Source organism: Melospiza georgiana, chromosome 9 (genome assembly GCF_028018845.1).
Source record: "Melospiza georgiana isolate bMelGeo1 chromosome 9, bMelGeo1.pri, whole genome shotgun sequence".
Taxonomy (NCBI): Eukaryota; Metazoa; Chordata; class Aves; order Passeriformes; family Passerellidae; genus Melospiza; species Melospiza georgiana.
In genome coordinates, this window is record NC_080438.1 from 18,958,907 (window position 1) to 18,983,148 (window position 24,242).

The following is a 24,242-nucleotide window of genomic DNA, read 5'->3' on the forward strand; positions in this document are numbered from 1 at the left end:
GACACAGAAGATACAAAGTGAAAAATATATGCTAAGTAAAAACCCTGCTTCTTTATTGGTGAGTTTGGAAACTGTAGATCTCTCTTCCAAAAGGTTCTAGCAGCTCCTTTGCTCGGAGTGACAACACCTAAGTGACTTAGCTTCTAGCATCACACATTTAATTTACATCAGAGCAGAACAAGCCACCACTAGGAAACTACTGGCAAATGTAAGATATTTCATTGCAAGGATGCAGTCAGGAGCTTTATGGGGGTAACTGCTTCAAAATGACCTCTTTTTTCAAAATGAACTTTTCTTTCATTCATTTTAAGTAGCTTCTTACTTTCTGAGTGATTTTTGCCATAGGAATTTGAACACATTCTCACATTTAAAAAATTGAAATAGTAAATCAGAATGTAAGATAAAGAATAATACCTCTGTTATTAAGTATCACAAAAAGTTACGATTAATATGAATTTTAATATGCAAGTCAGATTCCACTCAAAAAAAATCTAAAAACCTGATATAAAAGGGGAGCTCTGAAACAGCTGGGTGGCTTGAATCTGATATAAACTTTATCTTTCAGAAAGATGTGCTGCACATCTTATAGCTAAAGACACAACTTTAATTTTCAAGCCATGGAGAAGAGAGAACACACAGGGAGAATTCCTCATTACTGTGTCAAGGGAAACTGAGAACATTTGCTTAGACTCCCAATAGGGGTATGAAGACAGGTTGAAATTTAGAGGTTAGTTATTTTAGTCCTTTTATGAATTTTTATTTTCAAAATATGCATACATGAAGCAAAAGAGTTCAAGACTTTAAGTGAGGTTCAAGTGTATGCTTTGAAATGGGAATAAAATGGGAGTAGACGACATTTACACCATCTAAATTTAAAAAAAGGAATTAAAATGAGCTTGAAGTGAAGAAAAACAATTAAGCTAATAGTGTAAATCTGAAGTTATTTGTGCATCAATATCTGGACAAAAGAATGCAGTAAAAACTAGCTTGTTAACAATGACAATGGACTTGAAAGGAAACACCAAGGTCTGTAGGAGAAAAAGAAAAGAACAGAGAAACATTCCCTGTTTACTGTGACATTAGATCTGCAGTGGCCCAGGAACACTTGGTTGAAAATGAAGAACTAGCTCTTTCCAACAGGATCCTAAAAATGTTGACTGACAGCTGACTGGGTTGAGTAAAAAATAAGAGGAGAATCAAATTAAGCATAATAACATAAATTAAGGGTAGTTTTCACACTTGTAATATCCATTTTAGCCATTATCTTCAGATCAGTATCTAATTAATACTTCTGGACTAGGCCTTATATGCTGGTAATGATACCTTTCGTATCATTTTCATTTGAATTCTTCTTAATGTTTTCTTTGTCTGGATTCTCTGCCTTAATGCAAATTAACTTTGCTTTTATGTAATGCCCCTGGCAGAGTTTTTGAGACTCATGGCACAGAGTCACATTACACTAATCCATGGCAAATGTTGAAAACTGCTGAAAAGACAGTGGCGTTTTGGGTTTGGCGGTTTGCTTTTTGGTTAGTTTTTTGGAGGGAGGGATTTTGTCGTGGTGGAGGGACACAAACGGCCCAGAGGGGATGTGTGTTGGACTGGGTTAATTTTGTGTCAAGCCATCTTGCCAGGATTCTATGATCTTTAAACCTGATATCAGTAAAACAGGGATGGGACTTTTGGGATCAACCAGCAGTTACACTGAATTAGGTATAATGTGAAACTGCACCTTGAGAAGGGAAAAGTCACTTCTGGGCATTATAGAGAGCTGTGAAATGCCCTCCCAGCTTAAGAGAGAGGAATGAGGCTACAGGCCTGTCAGAAGAAAAGAATTTAAAGTGAGGTTGTGTCTGAGGGGAAGGCAAACCCAGTCAGTGTAGGCGCAGAGTTTGATCCACAACTCTCTGAAGTCAAATGTTTTAGTTTACGTCAATGGCCTTTGATTAGGCCCAGAGAGAGCTGTAAGATCCAAGGGCTGCCAGGCTTGGTTACAGTCATCAATACTATAAATCCCTGAGAGAGTTTCCTTACTAAACTCTAGGCCTTTTTGCTGCAGGACGCTAACTAAGGGCATGATCCTGAGCAAACTCAGTCCCACTGGCTCCAAAGGCCATAAATTCTTTTGACCATCCTGCAGCACAGATTCTCTGGCTTGCTGTAACTATTTAATACAAGCACCAGAAAGGACAAGAGAATAGGAGACAGTTTCTGGCAAAGAGAAGCTGTTTCTATTGCCAGAACTGGAGCTTTCTCCGAGAGCAGGGTGAGTTGGGAAGGCCCAGCCTGCTGTGAGCTGGTCCCAGGGGATCATCACAGCTGGAGTTTGGCCAGGAGATTTCCCTGTGCAAGGGGAAGCTGGACCCCAAGGCTGCCTGAGGTCCATTCTGTAGCACTGAGCCCAGCAATGGCCCACTAACTTTAACAGTCTGTACTAGTTAGTTTCATTTTTATAGCATCTTGTGAAAAAAATCTGATTTCTCTAGTCGTTAAACCTTCCTAAACTGAGACAAGCTCACGTGGAAATCAGTTCTCTTAGAAAACAAAAGCTAAACCCTCCTTGCTGCAAGAGCTGATCATAATGTTGTTGTATATTTGGGAAATCCTTATCTGCAGATCAACCTTGAAGCTCACTATCTTACTTCCTCAAAGCCCAATTTACATTTCTTGTTTGTTTGCGGTTTCTGTTTTGTTGATTTTGGTTTTTTCTTAAATAAATTTTAAAAAGAAATATTTACAGGATAAGCATAAAATAAATCAACAAATACAGAAAACCAGCTACTTGATTCTTTCTTCCTGCTTCTGCAAAAAACCCATAAAAGCTCAATTGTCCTCTCAGGACTCCTTGCAAGTCTTAACAAAAGTCTCTAAAAAGCAACTAAATGAAAGACCAGGGAGTTAGCAGCAGGGCAGATCTATCATAGACAAATCAGACAAAACCCTCTCTCCTTCTGACCATATCTAGGCTTAGTTCTGATCTCCTTACTCACGCTGAGTAATAATTCACACCATAACTAGCCCCACTGGAGCTGCTAAAATCACTTGGAGTAAGCCATAAGCCTGTTTGAAAAATATCAGTCTGATACTAAGGCTAAAAATCCTAAAAGCTAATTCAAATATTATTTTTGTAATTACAGGGCCTCAAAAATTATTCTGTTCTTTGTTTTTGTTGCTGTGGTGTGTTATCTTCCAAACAAAACCAGAAAGTTTGTAATTTTCTTTTTTGTTTGTTTTGTTTTTCATCTTAATATAGAATCCAGCTAGAAAAACAATATTTTGTCTAACCTAGAAAACGCAATGAATACACAAAGATATATGAAGAACATGCACCTTTTTGACAGAGATATTAAACCAGGAAAACCTGAGGCCAAGTCTACAGCACAAAGTTCTGTCTGAAAAGTACATTAGTCAACAGTGTAACAGGACACGATCTCAGCCATTAACCCAGGCTGAGCCTACCCAGTGATTAGCCTGACTCAAAGGCCTTATTTATTTACTGCGTTGTCGTGTAGCTTTGCTCACCCGAGTGTACGTGACAGTGACACTGCAGGGAGGGAGGCTCGCTGTGCTGCTGCACAAGTGTGCACCGCAGAGATCTTTCCTACCTTTGTAAATTGATCTCTTCTCTGTGTCTTTCTCAGTAAGCCCTTGGAGAGTTTATCCATGTTTCTAATCACATGAAAGGGAGCGGATGGAAAGTGTCAAAAGACCACTGACAATCACGCACATTCTCCTGAGTTCAGCCTAGCAGGCTGGACACCAGCACCAGTGGAAGCACTCCAAAAGCTAATCAGGATCCTTGGGAAGGCTATTCTGTTCTTGCTTAAAATACTGAATTCCTGGTAGTGAGCTCAGCGTGGAGATGTGAAGCCTTGGGAAGTCCCGGAGGTGCCAGCAGCGCTGTTCAATGAATGCCATTGCTCAACACGCCCCAGCGGTCCGGCCAAACTCCTCCTCCAGCAGGAAGCCTGGCAACAAGGCACTCAACCAGTTGAACAAAAACTACAAGCTTTGCACCATGCCAGCTATTTGCCAACAACCAGTAGCCCGCAGGCTGGATACTGTTACCTAGTTATTAACAAATGCTGCTGATTAACCTTTTCAGAGCACTCTGTCCACCACACCTACTGGTGGGAACCTGCAGTGATAATGCTCAGGGGAAGCTGCTCACATCAGATTGACACTGGGGTACTGAAAAGGCACCCCAAGAAGTGACAGTGATTTTAGGAGTTGGATAGAAACCAGGATAATTCTCCCAGAGACGTTTGGGAAGAACAGGGTGGGAAGGGTAGGCTTTTTTAAAGCTTTCTAAAAGTAATTAAGAGTTCACCATAATTTACACTATATCTCAGGCTGCTTTGCTTGATGGAGAACAAATTAAAATTTTGTTCAGAAAGCTGCTTATTATGCCCCAGAATTAAATTTGGCAGAGATCGTGACACCCTCCCCCAGCTATTCTCACCCACGTTTCAAGCCCAAAATTCAAGAAAGTAATGTACTGCTGAAACATCTAAAGCACACAAAATGATGTGTGTGACAAATTCCAAAGAATCTGGGGACTGTAAAGCTCTGGCAAAAAAAAAAAAAAAAAAGTATTTTGGTATCTACATTTCTTTTAATTTTTTAAATTTATTTTGTTGTTGTTGCTGTTGGTCATACTTCCGAAGCATTTTGAAGCTTAATTTTCTTTAAAATTAAATAAGAGGTCAAGACTCTGAGAAAGGGGCATGAAATAATATGAAACTAGGGCAAGAATAAAAAGAGATACAAGATTTTGCAATATAACAAAATTTGCAGTAAGATATTGAAATGTGACAATTAAAACAAAAGCACCAGGAATAAGCAAATATGAAGAAGCTGTCTAAATCTTAATCATGAATAGAAAATAAGGAGGCAAAACAAACAAATTCTGAAAGAAAAGTTCAGAAAGGATAAATGTAAAAAAGAAAAGACTGCACAAAAAACACATTAGAAGGAGGAAAAAAGCCCAAATTCAATAATACATATAATAATAAAACACCCCAGTCTCACTCTGCCATGATAAGACTGCTTATGCATACCTTTACCAGGGGTTCTGCAGAACACTTTTTAAAATTGTTGTTTTCTCAGTTTAACAGAACTGTTACTCTTTAGGCTAAAAGCATTGTAAAAAAAAAAAAAAAAAAAAAAATTTCTTGCCTAGATCCTTGCTATAGCTGAGATTTCACATGACAACTGAGCCAGTTTGACAGCTTGTCGCTGTTGATTGGGGAAGCTGCCTCACCCCCCTGCTTTGTTCCCAGCCATGTGGTCTTACTCCTTCCCTTGCACTGAAATCAGCACTTGCTGACACCCCAGTACAAAATAATCCACTCTCTTATTTAAAAACAAAATCCTTTTCTTCTCCAGATATTTTTGTTTGTTTTTAAGAAACGCTGAGGAGAGATCCGTGAAACTGCTTAATAGTTCCAGGAAATTTTCACCATTAAAATATTCCTGGAGCTATGGAGATGACAGAAATTTGTGTTTTGTGCCTGTTCTGTTCATTCTAATATTCCTATTTCATTTCTCAGAATAATGAAGTTCCATTCCCCTCATAAATAAAAAAAAATGTAGCAAAGGCTCAGGTTATAGCCTCTGTGCAAACTGTAACAAAAGCGGGATATGAGAACTAAAGCGAGTTTCCCTCTGACTTCCACACCATGAACTGTATGAGCACAGATCAATGCAGGCTATCTGGCATTAGCTACACTGAAGACTGAGAACACGAAAGAAACTACAAATCAGTTGCCATATTCTGCCATCATTTGCACTCTTAAACCTGGTTGACAGTCACTGTTTCAGTAGTAGAATTTGGGTTTGTGCATACAGATTAGAAAACAAGGAAAGTCTAACATGGGGTTGCTGCTATTATTTAAATAAAGGATCCAAAGGTTTTTTCCTCTTCTGTTTTAGGGAGGACAGATTTCTTTTTGAGTGGTCTTACAACGGGATGGAAAAATCTGTGCTTGTGCTGTAATCCACAGATCACAGAAGGACGTCCATTACTTTGCATCTGCCAAAATTTTTTCTTTGGGCAACATTATTGCCAGACACACAAAAAAACTGAAAACCCCAAACACAAAAACAAAATACAAACTTATTGCTGAAAACAAAGCTTAGTTTCTAATATTCAGCCCTGATTCTTACTCATAAAAGCGGTTTCATTACTATCTGTGGTACAAACAGGACATGGCAGCATTCAGGCTATTAAAACCAGAGATTATTCAAAAGTTAACATGTGGTTTTTATTTACAGAAACAGAACAAAAGAGACTCTAATTGAAACAGATCATTTAAATAAACCCAGCACACTGCTTATGCAGATAGTGTACTTATGCAGATACACACGTGCATGCACATGCACAGCCAGCCAGAGCTTCCAGTGTTTTCTGGCTTCTGCAGTACACACAGCGACCTAGTGGGCCCAGAACTCCTGCTGCACATTCCAGGATTTTCTGGGTATCCAAGCCCCCCAGTACAGATCTGGGAGTCACTGGGCATGAACCTCTGCTCAGCTGCCTCTCAGGGAATTTGTCCATGTTTCATCAAATACAGCATATCCCTGAGAAATATCTGAGGATATTTGATGTACTGATATTTTCCTGATCATTTCCCTTATTGTTCCTTTTTAAGAGACAGCGGAAATTATTTAGATTGCTTGTTAAAAGAAACAAACACAGGAAATGAAACCGGGTGAAAATAATTTCTTAATTTTGAGGGTGCATTGAGGTGGAACAATCCTTACCAAAGATAACTGAATATGTAAACACACTGATTTCAATCAAGAGCACTTTTCATAAGAATATTTCAGTCACTAGTTGCTGCTGATCCTTTTAGAGGTGTGTTACCCATTCTGGAATATACACAAGAGTTCAAGTGTTGCATAATTACATGAAACAGGGCCTATACAAGAATATCCTGTTTTGCTTCCTGTACACTCACTAGGGTGGCTCAGCTGAATCCTTGACAACATCTAGCTCCATGAAGAAAACATAAGACTCCTTGCTGATAGGAGGTTTTTACCTAGAGCTTCTCAGCAGTTGGGCTGTTTAGCCCCAATGTGTAAGCAGACAATCACCCTATTGTTTACTTTCTACTCAGAAGGAGCATTACTGCTTTTCCTCACTGTCCACAGTCTCTGTAATCTTAGCAGTCATGTTCACTCAGCAGTTAGTCTAAATATGAGCTTCCCAAAGGAGTTTCAAATCCATGACATAGATTAGTATCACCGTGGTTTGATGCTATCTGTGACAAATTCCACAGTAATTAACATTTTAACCCATGGTCAATACCGAAATTATTTGACGAGGACTCACTCTAGCCCCCAAATGGTGAGAAATTAACAAATTTAAGGGGTATTATTATGAAGTGAATAGGCTGTGGAGGACAATGTATCTTTCAAAAACCCTGTCAGCATTGCTTCATCTCATTACATATCGCTATATCTTTAAAAAAGGAGCGATTCAATTGTGTGATGGTGAATCACGAAACTTCACAAACATTCAAGGAACACACATGCCACTACAAATTAACCATTAGCACTGCATGGTATTCATCCTTTCTGTCACACACTGTGGGAAGCACACCTTATTAGCATGGAAGCATGGAGCAATAGCATCTCAGCGTACTTAACATTCGCTTACCTCGGAAAAAAGAGCACACAATTGCAGTCTTAAACAAAAACCCCAATCCCCAAAATGCTGCAGATCTATTCCTTTCCACATTTAATCCTTGGATTTAAAAATTGCAAAATTGAATCCTAAATCCTTTTCTTTCCTCTCTTCCAGTTCACTGTTTTTTACAATGAAATGTACTTTTTGCATTTTTAATCAGCTTTAATCATAAACAAGGCAGGCATCACAATTGCAGCTATTGCAGGGTTCCCCCTCACACACTTCTTTCTTGGTTTTGAATTTCAATAGTACCCTCAACTGGGGGTCTTCCTAGATCCCAGATGTCGAATTATATGGTCTGTCCTATTCTTCTTAGAGGGGCAATCCCGTTCCCTGTTAAGTTTCACAGGAGTCTGAATAGCTATTCTGCAATTACCCATTTCTTCCTTAATTGTATTACAACTGAACGTAAGTTTGATCATTAAGAAATAATTCTCCTTGCCTTAACAGTTTCTTAGAAAGTTTTAGAAGTATCTGCTGTCTTTACTTAGTAATACAAAGCACTCTGTGCAAACCCTTAAAAAATAAATCTACATTTAGCATCATTGTTCCTGTCTGAGGTCCTGTGCGGTCTATAAAATCTCAAGAAAGGGGCCCACTTCCCATACCCATCCTACTTACATGCTGTTTTATTTAAGAATCAAGAGTACATTTTACAACCACTTTGCCATGTTAAAAAAGAAAGAAACATAAAAGTGACTTTCAGGGGGAGGGTAGACCTATGTTTTGTTTTACTAGCTTCTTTCAGAGTAAACTTGTAAAATAAAAAGATATAAATGCCAAAGAATTTTGTAAACGCTAATGTAGCAGTAAGCCAGAGCCTCCCACTGACCTAGAAGCAGAATTGGTATTTTAAAAGTGCCTTGCTTTAATGTACATTTTATACATATATGTATTTGAAATGTCATTTTCTCTCAAGTGTAACCCAACACTGTGGAATCACACACATCTCAGAAATAACTCCTACCCACTCCTACCTCAAATAGTAACAGAGGCTAACTGGCAGATAAGGTTAACATTGTGTAAGGTATTTAAACTAGCAGAGCAGTTCAGATATGCAGCAATGCATCACGAAGGCAAGTCATGGCCTTTGGCACCCCTCCTCATATTATTATTAATTACATATTTCCTCATCTTATTAGTGTTTGAATGGATGTAAGAAATAAACAAAGCCGCTCTAAAGTATATTGCAGACATACTACAGCCTGACATCTTTCTGGGATTAATAAAAGAAGAACCAGTACTACAAGTGAACTTTGGCTTGTATGTCCTCAAGGCAATTTTGTTTTTGGATAGATTACATGGTCAACTGTTATCTGAATCTGGGAGGGATCATTTCTTTAGAGATATTGAGGATCCTGTTGAGCTACATGGCAGCAATCATAACCTCCCTTGTTCTTACAAAAGAAAAAAATAATCTTCTGAGGCTTGACCATATCAGCAACCCATTGAGTTATTGAATAATCTCTGTGCTGCAGACTCAGGCACAGCTGCTAGCATTCATTATGCTATGATTTTCATTTTATAATTCACTTTTAAATCATAAAGATCTAAACCCCTGGTACATATAACAGTTGTATCAGCGTCATATCAGGTAAGTGAGGCGCTGAAGTTCATCTAACACTATCTGAACTTGCCCATAAAGTTGTAGACATGTAAAATTATCTGAAATTGTGCAAAAGTCTCAGCTCCAAACTTTGGATATGTTCGCAAGTAACGTATCTTTAAGCAATTTTACTTCCCAAGCAGTGTGCTTTATTAGCATTATCAAAGGGACGAACTAAACTCCCATTGTTTGTGCTGTACCACTCCAGAGCAACATCTGCTGGGTAACCCAGAGCTGTAATAACAGCAACCCTGACATACTGAAGTGACAGAACAATATGAGGCACGGCTATGGGAAGGCAAGGGTTAGATAAGAGGATAAGGGAAGGCTTTCACATCAAAGGCTTTGCCTTGCAATGACACCTACCCTTTGCTACTGCCTGTGCCATTGATTTCATGTCCGGGTTGCCAGTTCATCTAGAAGTCTCCCCATCTTATGAGAGTTTGTATCAGAAACAATAAAGTCAGATGGCAGTTTCATATGCCTTGGGGGAGAAAGCAGATCCATATGCTGGGGAAAATGATAGGAAAACCAGAATGATTTTACTCTATTCCACAGTCATTTATTCTTTCAGCCAGCATTTAGTTTAAGTGCACCTCATAGTGTTTGGACCTGAAATTTCATGGCCTCAAGTTTCCTCCTCTCTAAGAGGAAAAAGCCTTAAAAATCCTACATTCCCCTTAGTAAGTCAATAACAAGAATATTTGGGTTGATAGTCCTGTTGATGTGATAGTGGAGGCAGGGATTTTTTCGATTTGTTTGGTTATTTTTTTGTGGAGTGTTTTTCCTAGTTGTTGTTTGGGGTTTTTTTTCTTCTTTTGTTGTAGCAGGAGTATCTTTAGGGCAAAAGTCTCTGGGAGAAACACTATTAAATACTTAGCCTGGACAAAAGCTTCTAGCAGAGGGAATTTCAATTGCTTTTCAGCTGCACTGTGGTTTATTGTTTGCTTTAACTCAGGCCAGAGCCTAAGCTACATACCACGGTGTCTGTTAAAAAATCATTATGGTGCAATTAAAAACAATGTTTAAAGTGGAATTCCCCCCTCCCCTTTCTCTGTATAGCTGTTGTATGCTTCCTCTGTGCCTTTCATGATTATCGGCACCAGCTCTGGTCAAGAGATACAGCTGTCATGAAACACTCAACAGATGGCAGTGGCTGGGTGATGCTTCATCCATTTTTGGATGCTCTACTGACATTTGAGCTCATGCCTTCCATAAATGCTGTCATGCCCCTGACTCTTTTTAGCCAACACAAGCCTACAATGTGCAGTGACAATATTCATCTTTCCAAAGGAATAGAGATAAATTGAAATGCCCTTATAAAAAGCAATATAAAATACTTAAATTTAGTGTCCTTTAAAACTTTTAACCATTATAGATAGATATGGCTAGAAAATAGATAGACTGATAAATTGGTAGATGGATCTCCTTTCTTACTGCTGCTTCATCCTTAAACTATTTTATTTTTATAAGGCTCTTCAGAGATTGATTTAGCTTACAAGAACAGAAATGTCTCTCCAGTTTTAGGAAACTGCTAGGAACTCAAGTGCTTTGAAAAGAAATTGATTAACACAACTTCTTTAAAAAGAAACATCTAAAAGACACAGAGTATTTTTAAGCTTTTCAGGTAGTAAGGGGTGCTTAGCCTTTAATCTTATATTAATTGTTAAAAGCTTATTTCTTAGTGCACTATTGTTATATAGTTAGAGTCAAACTGGAAGATGCATCAGTTTGAGTACTGAAAGATACCACACTGTCTTTATGTTTTGGGGTTTATTTTTGGGGGGGGGTGTTTGTTTTGAAGCAGTTTTGTAATAGTGCCACCTAACATGATTGGTATGGAGAGACTGTGACAATCCCTGTATGTGTCCCACACACAGGGCACTACCTTCCACGCTTACCAAGGTTCCATCCCAGTCACTGTGGCTCCTAATACAAAAACAAACAAGAGATAAGACATGGAGGGAGAAGAGGTGGATAAATTCATGGTCTTAATCACAGGGATTAAGAAAGACATCTTGGGAATGGTGAGTACTGGTATTCTGTCCTGACCTAGGAGTGGTGGCTACATTTTTTTCATTCTGTTTCCAGTGCAACTCATTTTAAATGCAGGATGTTCAGAGACTATCAGTGCAAATGCTGATAATGTGTTTAATTGCAAACATTTGATGATGCCCTTCACTGTGAAGCCTATTTTTTCATGTTAAGAATGATGTGATTTACAAGTTAATGTATACCCTAACAGTGATGAAAGAAAATGTATGGGCTACGTTGTTTTGCCAAAGTCCTTGCTGAGCAGCCAGGAGCCATTTTACCAGGCACTTAAGGAAGACACACCTTCCAGTGTGATGAAAAGGAAACTAAAGTTAGGGAGTATGATCTAATTCTTCAAGCCTGAACTTATATTTAGCACTGGAAGTATCAGCAGAACGATGCCATGACAGTGAGAGGGTGCAGTGAGGTAGGACTCACTTTTTACAGCTCAGCAATAGATTGTGTCCTGTGTGAAGTGATTGAGATCTCATAGAAACTAACCCCACAACAAACACAACTCATTATTTGCTAACACTAGCCATGTTTGGCTACCACGCAACACAGCTGATGTAACTGCTTACAGTTTTCAAATTAGTCAAAGGACCTTTGACTGCTGTCTTTTCTGTCAGATTTAAGGGCAATGACTGGAGATAGGGCAATTTCAATCACTTTTCATATCCCATACTTCTGTTACACTTCAACTGTTAGGACAGTAAAAGAAAGGGACTCTCAGTCTACACCCGAGCCTGTAATTGATCAGCAGGATCGCAGACACTTATTTTCATCATGAACTACATGGTCTGACTCTACAAAAGTTTCATTTATTGAATATTTGATTCCCAAATTTCACCTCTAGAGACAGCAAACTACCAAGAGGATCTAAAGCTGACATCTTAACTTAGCAGTGTCTATTGTTTCATCATTCTTGGGCTTCACAAATAACATCCTTGCTAGATCAGAACAGTCAGATATGGCCCACTAATCAGCACTATTAGACCTCAGAGAGCAACAGGAATATACAGGGTTCAGGCTTGGCACCATCACATATATAACTGTATGTCTGAGCATTAGAAATGAAAGAGATGCTAATGCTGTAAATCAGAGGGTTAATCTTCTCTCTCAGTACTTAGAGGTCCTCTGGATCCTATTTTCACTACGTACCCACACCAAGAGTGCAGACAGCAATTCTCATGAATTTCTGCCTTTAAGACAGCACAGCTCTCTGATGCCTCAGCAAGTATCAAAGAATATGTAATATATGCATTTATCATAGTTTCACATCCCATTAAACACTCTCTTATTTAAATACTATTTATCTCATGTTCCAGAAAAATATGTTCTCTAGCTCTAGCCATATAATTTGCTATTTTGCTGAATTGTGCCATTGCATTCATTTTCTAATATATGAAGAGAGTAAAGTAAGAAAGTATGGTTCTTTGCAGCACTGGCTATTGCATTTAGAGGCTCTTTTGTACCAGTTTCAGACACTTTATCTTACATCAAGAAAAAGAAAAAGGATAAGTATAGAGAAGTAACTAGAGATGGATTTGGAACTCTTGTAACTTCTAAACTTAAGCCATGGAGAAGTCTGCAGTGCATCTGTGTAAGTCTGGATAGTATTTCTATTTCCTGAAGCATTTCCCATCCCATATGCTTATCTCACACAGTTTCATGGAGCTGTATTAATGAGTGGAATGTTACTAGCAGTTATAGTTTCATTCTAAGTTAAAACTTCAAGAATCACCTGTTGCATACTTCATACAAATAACAGCTAACACTGAAAGCTTTCATATAAATTCTAGCTATCATTCACCTCATAGGACATTGATTTTCCTTCCCTTTCTTTCATATGTGCATGATTTCGCCTTATTTCAGCATCATTAACTTGGGGAGTGGGCATTTCATGTCTTGTTTGGCTCTTGGAATTGATGAGGTTATAGAAGTTTGAGCTGAGAGCTGTATGGTAATGGTTATTTCTCTTGTTATATTTTTCTTGACAATACAACAATAGAAAATGATAAAGGACCGAGAGCAGAAACACTGGGAAAAGCAGTACCAAACACCCTGCAAACACACAAAACAGCAAAGATGAGCAAAAAAAAAATCTTGCTGCAAAGATTCAGAAGCCACAGCTGATCTGTTTGAGCACTCTGAGACTACACACAATAGGGAGCTTTCCAGTACTAATCTGTTGTGACATTTTATAGAAACTAATTCTTTCAGACAAATAAAGGTCTAGTTTGGAACAATTTTTATTTAGGCCATCAACATCATTCCTGATTTGATGTGATTTTCAAATAGCGTATGTTTTTCTGTTTGTGGTTTTCACATCCTGCATAAAAGCAAGATAAAACTAGCAAATTCAGCCTTCAAAAAAAAAAAAAAAAAAAAGCCAAGATAGCAGCCAGGTACAATTTAACAGATTTTAAAGCAGGACAAGCATGTAACAAGGAGAATTTTGAACAAGAAAATAATTACCAATGTCTATGTATTTGGTATATGTGTGCCTATTCACACATATGCACACACATGGGGAATTTTGGAATTTTGGCATAAACCTGTTTTATCCCTTCCTCAGCTGCCTGTATGCTGATCATCAGTAACTTTTTAAAAACCTAAAAGAAAAAAAAAAAAAAAAAAAGGAAGAAAAAGGTGTTTGAGAGGGTTTTTTTTGTGTGGCTTCAGGCTTAAGTAGTAGCCCTTCTGCCAGTGCTTCACTGTGTTATTCTGAAGAGCAACTCTTTGCATGTGAGGAAGCAGGCACTGGTGATTTAGGCAGCCCAACAAAGTACAGTACTATTACTCAGCTGATAGTTAATGATTTCCCATTTAATGCAGTTCATTTTTCATAACCCAGGGTTCAAACAGAAGCAGCTGCTATTAGGGATATAACGTTATTGAACTTCAGACCAAAGGCAGAGGAGAGCTTCTTTTTTAACTCTAGCCACTGGACCCATCTGGCTCTTCACTTAAGTACTGCAAATGAAGGAGAGAAACACTTTGCTTCCCATCAGCGAGGTCCTGAACAGAATACACAATTATTCAGAATAAAGGCTTTCCAGTAAAAATTATCTGCATTAACAACATGCTCCTCAACTTCGGCGGATAAAAACAATTTAATCCACTTTATTTCCTAAAGAACGCTGAAGAAATTAGAAGCATATAAAAATTTAAATCATAATTACCTTGAATAATTTTTAATACCCACATCCCCCAAGTCTCATCATGAGGAAACTGGGTCAGTGTTTCTAAACCATTTTCTTCTGGAAATGGAAGATTAATTTTTGATTTACCTCCACTTTGAAAAAAGAAGGGAGAGAGAGAAAAAAGAGAGTTTCTAGGCTTGTAGGACACAGCAGAAGCTCATATATGTTCTCCTTCTGGGAGGAAACTTTCAATTTTGAGGCATGAAACTTGCAGTTCCCCAATACTCCATCTCTGAGTACTTTAAATAAAGCAGTATTCCCCTTTTCCAGCAAACTCAAATGAAATGGAAATCTTTAGACTTGCTTTACATTTTTGTTTCCAGCACTTTGAAGGAGACAGCTTTCAAGTGCTAGAAATGTTTGAGACAAGATCTTTTAAATAAAAAATCCTTTCCTTGTGCAATAATCTTCTATTTTCATTTCTGTTGTGGAGATCTGACAGAAAGTAGATTACGACAGAACTACATTTACCTCCAATTTCTACTAACATCTGTAAATTAGGATTTGCAAGAAAAGAAGTGGATTATATACTTTCATCACAATTACAGGACTACAGAACAACAACTGTTGCCTAGTTATGATTATAGCTAATCCTTTCATTGCCCACAGTGGACCAAAACAAATTTAATAGCTTAAATGTAAAAGTAGATGTCTTTTGTTATCAGCTTTTAAAGCAGAAGTATCCAAGCACAATGCAATTTTAAATTACAGGAATCTATGTCAGGACTTACATGCAACTTCACATCTTTTTGGGTTCCCTCCACATCTAAGAACACAAAATCAGTTCACAATTATTATAGAACTAATTCTCAGTATTGACTGTAATTTTGGTGTCATAATTTTTACTTTTGAAGTCCCTTAATACCATATGACAGCAAGCACTGCTAGAATTTATGTCCACATACCAAAACCAGTTCTGGATGGGTTCTCCACTGCTTGTAATACCCAATATTATTATTGTTCTAGAACACTGAGAAAAGTGAACTCAATTAACCTCCCTCTTCCATAACTCCCAGTTTTCAATCCTTCCTTTATCCCCAAGAATACTAACTCCAAATTGCATAATTTCACTCAAATATAAAAATACATAAAAGAAATTTATAAGAAACTTGAACAGAGTTTTGCTAGGTCTAAAGTTTATTCACAGCTATGAGAATATCTTTTTGTAGTCTAGGTTGATTCTCAAAGACACAACTTTACTTCCAAGTGCTGATTTCCCTTAGAAGGAAATGGATAACCACATACAACTCCTTGTCAAGCTTTATCAATTTTATATTTCCAAAATCAGGTTATGTAAAACTTGGCCTTTTTCCTTCTATTTCATTTCTCTGTCCTGTCCTTCCCTTAGACTTCATCCTTCAGACACACACACCAATGAACTATTGGGGAACCACTGGAATGTTTTTTCTTCAATAAATATTAAACTTATTGCCACACAAGTTCATAATGTTTCATTCAGCATCCTCCTTGGTTTTCCTCTGGCACTTCCAAAACTCAGATGCTTCTTTAAATACTTTTTCTTTGTGTGAAGAGCAGTTTCCACTGGATAACTGTGCTAAAAGAAGTACTTACATTTGCCAGTATTTGTAAACAAGGGTGGCAGAAGAAAGCAGAGCCTCTCTTCCTCCCTGCTGTTTCTTGGCATCCCAAGGGTCTTACACAGCCAATTCTTCCATACAAGATAGATTAATGAGCAGCTCAATTTCTGTTTTATAGATAGATAGCCTTGTCCAAACCTTTAAACCTGCTCAGGTGATCCCTAGCCCTAGGAGCACCTCAAGTCTGGAGGCATTTTCAAGTTAGGCAGCAGAAATCCGCAGATGCCAGAGGGGTTGGGTTTTTTTCTCTTACACAGGTCAGACAGTGCTGGGAGTCCACACAGGGAATTCTGATCTGTCAGATTTCTAGTCACTTCTAAATTTTCCTTATGGAGAAGGATTCTAGGTTCTGAATCCACAAATCCTTCTGGTTCAGCAAAATATCTTCTCAGTACACACATAGCACGTGGGTATTTTCCAGATTTTACCTGCCATGACTAAGTACACTAAAGTTGGATTTTTGAAGTAGGTTCTTCCCAGCTTCCTATCTAGATGGGCCTAGTAGATTTATATATAAGAAGTTACTTTAAAGGGGAATAACAAGTCATGTCCTAATTATAACACTCACCAAAACCAAGTCTACTTATGCTGTCCTCAGCACAGAGACACAAGCTTTTACCTCTGTAGCAGCTTAAAAGATGAGAGCTTAATGTCTCATACATAGGGAGTAAAAAGGCTAGAACTATTGGATAAGAGCAGGGGAAAAAGTGCCATAGGGATAAAAATAATTTTGCTTTTAAGGTCCTAGACATTTAATTCCAGAAGAAGAATCAAGGCTGCAAATGCCATCAGGTATGCCATCAGGACTGAGATTACCTGTTGCAAACTGAGACACCCTAAATACATCCCTATGATACAATGAGTAGGTGTGAGCTGGGAGAGAGCATCTCAGCATTAAGTCACCTGCTTTGACACACATACCAATGGCCACCCTGTGACCAGGATTACATATGGCATTTATCAGGATCTCCTCCTATGCACATGTCAGTGGCATTAGCATGGATTTGTTTTTGTGATAGTGGCAGATGCTACAGAAGGCGGGGGAAAGGAGAGAGAATATTCCACAGGCACACAGGCTATGAGCCTGGCAGAATAACCAATCTAGCCCCCAGTTTTCCCCTTTTAAATTCTGTGACCTTTCAAAGAAGCAGGCCAGGAGAATCTGGCAGCCAGGCTATGTGCATAGGCCTGACCTATCTATGACAGAGCAATTTATCTCATAGCATACTCAAATTTTTCTTCAGACACCTTTTCATTTGCTAATGCATTTGTTGTGTTCATTAAATAGTTCTGTAGCTGTAACAGAAACACCGTCACACTCCACAAGCCTGCCACACTGGCACCAATGTGTGGGCAGACAAATATGACTCATTCCTTCCTGCATACTCAAGTCTAGCTCACTTTCCACTAATGTCTGAGCATTTCTTGAACTTTTCAGTAGTCTTGTGCTGTGTTTTATTTTTGCCAGATGCATCAGCTCTAAATTACCCAAATCTGATTTTTACTGCTCAATGTGAAGTTCTTAGAACCTATTAATAAGAACTAGTCTCTTAGCAAAATTTGTGACATTGGCCCACCAAACTCACAGACTAAGCTACTATTCTTTCCTCATGGAAACCAAAAAAAATTACTAGCTCACCATACATAAAGCCTTTCTAGAGACTTTGTCAAGACAAATTCAACTTTTCACCCAGATTTCATTATAACTATTTTTCATTAATGCATATGTGATACAGTTTTGATTTCTGTAAAATGCCACCTCTGAAAATTGACCAACACACTAATGAAATCACAGTAATAAAAATATATAGCACAGTTTTACAAAGAACTATGTCTTGTCAGCATTCTACTATCAAACTTCTAATCACATTACAATCAAAATTTTGCCTGCTGCTTCACTACTTGTTCCTTTATTTTTCTACAATTAGATATTAAACACAAGAACTAGAAATACTAGAATTACAAGACAAGTAGCATGCTTTTCCATTTTCTAGGAGAAAAAATGAGTCCTAAAATAGCTCAAAGTCTTCATACAAGCCTCGCCCAAAGAACATAGTTTCTTAAAATTTATATGTGCTAATGTTTCACCCAAAGTAATTATCCTATGTGCTCATTTTATACAAAGATTCTAATCAAAAGAGATTTTTTTTGTATTGTACTCAACAATCGAAAGACAGATAAAATGGTTTTTAACATCCTAACATTTAGATATACCCTCCTTCCTTCCACTAAACTGACATTCCCAAATGTTAGCTATTACAAGTTTCTGGTACTTCTCAAGGAAAAAAATTTCTCTTTCTTAAAATTTCTTGGAAGCAAAAGGGGAAGTAGGGGTATTATTTTTTTTTGGCAATGCCATCTCTTAAGAGTGACTCTTGGGATCTTGAGTCTAAAACAAAATGTGGCTTTTGATGAAAATAATCTGACATCTCAAGTTTCCATAGAAGACCTCAGTTCTGTTGTTATCTCCTCCAAATATAAAAATCACCCCATGACCTCAATAAGAAAAATACAGACATTGGAAGAGAAGAGGATCATAATTAAAATTGACTGTGGGGAAAAAATGTGTGTCCTTAATTACACTTATGCAAAGTATTTACAGGCTGAACAGAAGACATACTTGTCTGCTTCATATCAGATTGTTTCTAAGGAAGAAGCTAGCAATATTTGTTTGGCAACCACTTATTTTGTAATGAGGTCAGCATGTTCACTTCATTTGTTTTTCTCATAGTAATAGTTAGTCCCACACCTTCAACTAAAGGCCAAAGACTATTATTCCATGGTATTACAAGAAGATTATGAAAATACAGAACAGAGGTTGCTTAAGACCATAATATGACGGACAAAGGCATTTGACAACAATGAAAACTGAAAGATTTATAGCTAATGGTAAGTACTTGCTTATGCAAAAGAAATATTCTGTAAATATATGTAAATTACTTAGCATAGCTGTATTTGTAATAATTTCCATTTAATCTGGCATTTCTCATATGCTACTGACAGTAGATAATAACTAGCATTGTTTCATTATATTTTAGAGCACAGTGCTTTGGGGAAAGTTTGGCTTGGTTTGTTTCATATGTACAAATTAATGTTACTAATAACTCTGGAGGTGTCCTTCCTCAGTGCTGGATGGACCATAACTTGCTTATCATGTGCATTTTGACTAAAAAATGTCATTTGTGCAGAGGAAATTGAATGCAACAATTTTCATCTCTAGCTGACAAAGTGTTACCTTGGAAATACTGCAATGTAACAAAGGCATTATTGGTCAGTAGTGACTAGATAAAAGCAATATGGTTGGGCAGGCTTTCAGATGAAGTATGAATGGGAGAATGGGGAAACCAAATCCAACTCAAAAGACTTTCCTCTCCTTGAGTACCAGGTGTCAACATCAATATGATGAGCATAGGAAATTCTTTCTATTTGTGATTGAATAACAGTGATACCTCTTCCTTTATTTAGAGTCCTTTCATCTTTTTAGATCAAGCGTTTTAAAGGCTTTAGATGAAGATTACTCCCTCACATCCACCTACCACTGACATGCAGTCAGCCTCTGGGATGCCAGTGAAGAGTGCCAGCAGCGCCAAATAACTGGTTCCAGAAGGGGAAGTAAAAAAGAATTAATCCAGCTGAAACTACAGGGGAACAGCAGAAAGGACAACATAATGACCCAAAATGGAACTTGGCCAAGACACCAGGCTTAACAATCACGCAAGGAGCTGAGCAACTGTTAGAGTTTAGTTTTGTGTCTCATCAGCCACAATAAACTGAGCCAAAACACCACTGCTGAGCCTTGGGCTGATGAACTCATTTAGTCCTCCTCTTGCTTCTCTAAGTGGCAAGAGGTGTCATCTATTAATTTGCCAACAGCCCCGACTGCAACACCCAAGTCTCTATTGTTCTCCTTTCCAAGCCATGCACAACCCAGCTTACTTAATAGAGGATGACAAAGTGGCAAGGCAGTATGGCTAAAGAGACAGGCATCTGAGAGGATAATGATCTGTCAGCAGGGTTGTGGCAAAAGGAATTTACATGAAGATTAATCAATGTTTACAGCTCTTCTCAATTATGAGAACAAGCTGCTGTTTCTACCTGCCACCAATTCTATGACTATGACAAAAAAAAAAAAAAAAAAGGAAAAAGAAAAAGAAAATGAGCTTTGCTTTTTATCGGAGGGGTGGGAATATTGCTCTAAATATTGCAAATGCCAGTTTTAGCAGGTATAAATTCATAGTTACTCTTTAGTGGGGGACCAATGTTTCACAGGCATTGGATGCATCATTTACACACTGTTTGAAAGTAACTGCAAACTATGGTAAGGTTATCTGAAGCAAAAATCCAAAAGTCACCAAAACCCCAAAGCCCCAGAAAACATGCTCACATTTTGCCTCTATGAGTTACAACAGCTGTCATGATTAATGGTGGTTTGAGAACTGAAAAAATAATTTCTTTCAGGGCTTCTGTAATTCAAAAAAACAAGCGTGTTTGTATTTTTAAGAGGCAACACAAAATTAGAGGTGATATGACAGAACACCCAGTAAGATCTGTACAAAGTAGGCTATGAGGAGCTTCTTAATAACCTGAGAACTGGAACATGAATTTAAAAATGAACTTATTGATTTCTACATCATATTTACAAGAACTAGTGTTGTGAAATATGAATTATAGCTTTCTATGCCAAGGGAAGCCCTGAGCCCCAATGGAATCCACCCTAATGAGAACAAGTGGGTGAATGCTGCTCGCTTCACTCAGTCATTACCCAGTAAGGATGAAAGGTTTATACTCTGTGTCTGCCTAATGGGAGTAACTCTCACTTCTACCTGTCGCAGTCGTCCTTGGCCACAGCACCTGGGTAGGTGGCACTGCAGACATTAAAGCTTGCTGCCTTCACCCTTCCCTCCTCCTGCCACGAGGGAGGATCAGCACCACATACCAACCTTAGGGTGGAACAAATCCAGGACAACCCAATTACAGATGATAAAGTTACTCTAGATCTGCACAGCTTTCATTAAGACAGGAATCCCTCTTAGGACAAGGCAGCATGAAATGGGACTGATTTGGCATGGGCTTAATAGGTAGATCCAGCAGTTGGCAATTTCTGTTTTCTTCTCTGCCTCGTGGGGTTTGCAGTGCCCGGGTAGGATGGTGGCTCTGGGAAATGCCTGCAAGCCTCACCTGGCTGCTTCTCAAAGGAGCAGCCTCTCTGCCCGCCCTTCCCTGTGATGAACTCCTCCACAAACATGGAGTCAGGGCAAAACAATGGCAAGTGACAGTGACTGAACTGTATAAACATGTTGACAACTGATTAAGCAAAAATAAAACAAGACTCAAATAGCTCTTCTGCATAATTCCCGATTTGCATAACCAAAAGGGTGGCAAGACTCCAGCCACCGTTCATTTCCTGCAGCAGCCAGAATAATGCAGACTGGAGCGCTCCTTTGCCAACAGGAATCTCAGAACTCCGCAGGGCATAAGAGAGCCTTGCAGCCGGCCACTGAGACAGCAAAGCCTCCCCTCGTGGTCACAAAGGGGCAGCAGGGTTTGCTTGAAGCTGCTCCTCAGGAGGCTCCCAGGAGCACAGGAAGGCTAAAGGCCACAACAACAGGCAGCGGAGACAGCACACATTAGAGACCTGAACAGGAGACAAACTGCAGTGCCCCAGCCACGGCCAGCACTTCATCTAGGAAATTACCTCAGCTAAAGGAGGAACGCATCCCAAGGTGTAATAAAGTAAAAACACATGTCTCTTGCTAGACAAAAATCAGTGAACCACTAACCCTGAGCTGAGAGGTTATTGAGATTATCTAATACTATTTTGTGGCTTCTAAAGCATCTCTACTTTTGGGCAGTAATTGCCAGCTCTGTTCCAACAAAACCAAAGCTGGAGAGAATTCAATCACTTTACCTTGACTATGAACTGGTTTGGGCTGTGCTTCTTTGGTTTGAGTGTTTTTTGGTTTTTTGTTTTACATTATAATTTCCACATGATCCAATATAGAAATTTATGTTCCTTTAACAATTTAAAAACAATGCCAACAAGGTCAATATTGTGGCAATACTGCAATTCAAATAAACTCTTAATGTCAAGATGTATTGCATGTTGCTTACAAAGCTCCTAGGTTGTATAAATGCAGAGAGAGAGACTGATGCTTATTTGAAGGCAGAATTTTAACTCTGTTTACATGTAGGCCCAAATAAGCTCAGCAGAAATACAACCATTTTCCAGGGTGTGAAGATGCATGCTCTGTTTGGCCAAAGCTTCCTTCCTCCTCTAAAGCTGCTTGAAGCTATTTAGGAAACTCAGCTCAATGGAGTATTATTGAAAACTATAGGATTGGTGATCTCTTTCCTTTAAGGTATTTGGAAAACATTCCTGCTAATACCATAGCCACAAAATAAGTTTGAACAGGCCATTTCCTGATGCTCCTATCATGGGTACCACAGCAGCAATATAGCAGTCTGGATTAATTCAGTTCTTCTGGACAATAAATGAAAGACTTTTTTGTTTATTTGTTTTTAGAGAGGATCTTGCTTTCATCCATAATTTCAAGACCTTCTTTATGTGAGAAAAAGAGTTGGGCTGAGTTTTCTTGCTCAGCCAGAGGAAACATGTTGTAGTAATCCTCCGCTTTTAGTTTTCTGAAGGCTGAGATGTCACAGCTTGTCTCCTATCCATGCCTACTGCAGCGGGACCAGATATTGAAACAAAGTTAAATATAGTATCGACCTCTACTCCCAATCTGTACAGGGTGCTTATTTTCCCAGTTTCTGCTTTTTTAACAATTCTGCTAAAATTTAGGATCAGGTCAGTTGTATTCAAAGTGTTTAGGTTCTTCTCCATAGTGACCCTTTTCCACAGTGGTCCCTTTCCCTTGCACACATCCTCCCCTACTCTGCACCCGCCTCCAGGGCTCAACTGCTGTATGTCACAGAGAGTTGTCTATCCCCACTGCTTGTGCAGAGAGTTCCATAGAACCAACCCTGGATTTGTTCAGCTGAATGTTTCCCCTTCCTCCTCTCCCCCAGAGCTCTTAGCACAAGTTCACCAGCCTTCCCTAGCTGGTTGCCTATGCTGTTAGTATTATCCCCTGAAAGCACCCATGATTCTAGTGCACTTCATATTTCCTTTGGCTACTAATTCCTGAGGAAGGATGCCCTGCAGGGATATCACTTTTTTGTTACCCCACCTCAGCTATCCTGAAAAGCCTGAACTTCCTTGGAAGCAGGAAACACAGACTGCCTAAGGACTTTGTACATCTGCATAAACACCAAAACTTCCTCAAGGTCAGCATGGATCCCACCATATGCAAAGAGTGGTTCTAACAACTCAGTAAACAGCATCTGGTTTTCTCCTAAACCACCCCATTCTTTTGTTGGCCTTCCATTCCTTGCTGCTGTGGCCACATTTGGTCAAAATATGTGTCCCTTGGGATCACAGACTCCAACCCTGCTCCCTGCCAAATCCAAGCTAACATTACTCAAAAAGGAAAGAAGATATGGAGGGAGAGAGGCAATGGTTAATGGAACTCCTTGCAACTTCCTACCCCCATCTTGACAGGGTCCAGGTTCTCAGAGGATGCTTTTGCCCTACTTCTATGGTTCAGTGTCAGTTCTTAGAAAATGAGTGTTAGAGCCCCTTCAGTAATTCAAATAAAGTAACAAGACTACAGTAGCGATGACTCATGACTGGGGTAATGAAGATGTTTCCATGAGATACATCCAAGGTTTCCTGTTTAAAGCTAGCATGGATGACCAGTATTTCTGATGGGAAAGACAAGCTGATAATTCAAAATAATTGAGGAAAATTGCTTAAACACAAGTATCAAGAGACAACTTCACCAAGTGTTTTTATCAGCAGTCTGTCAGTTCCTAAGAACAGCCACTAACAGTAAGATAAGAGCCTAAAATGAGAGATAAGGCAAACCCCAATTACTGCATGTGTGTGCATTTGCACACCAATGTGTGCAAGGACCTACACGTGTACTCACACACAAACCCCTGCATTAGCACACCAAGCTAGTGATGAGGGTTTTCTTCTCCAGATTTCTGAGGTAAATGCATTATCAGTATCTGTGCTGACACTTTGGAGTTTTTTTACATTT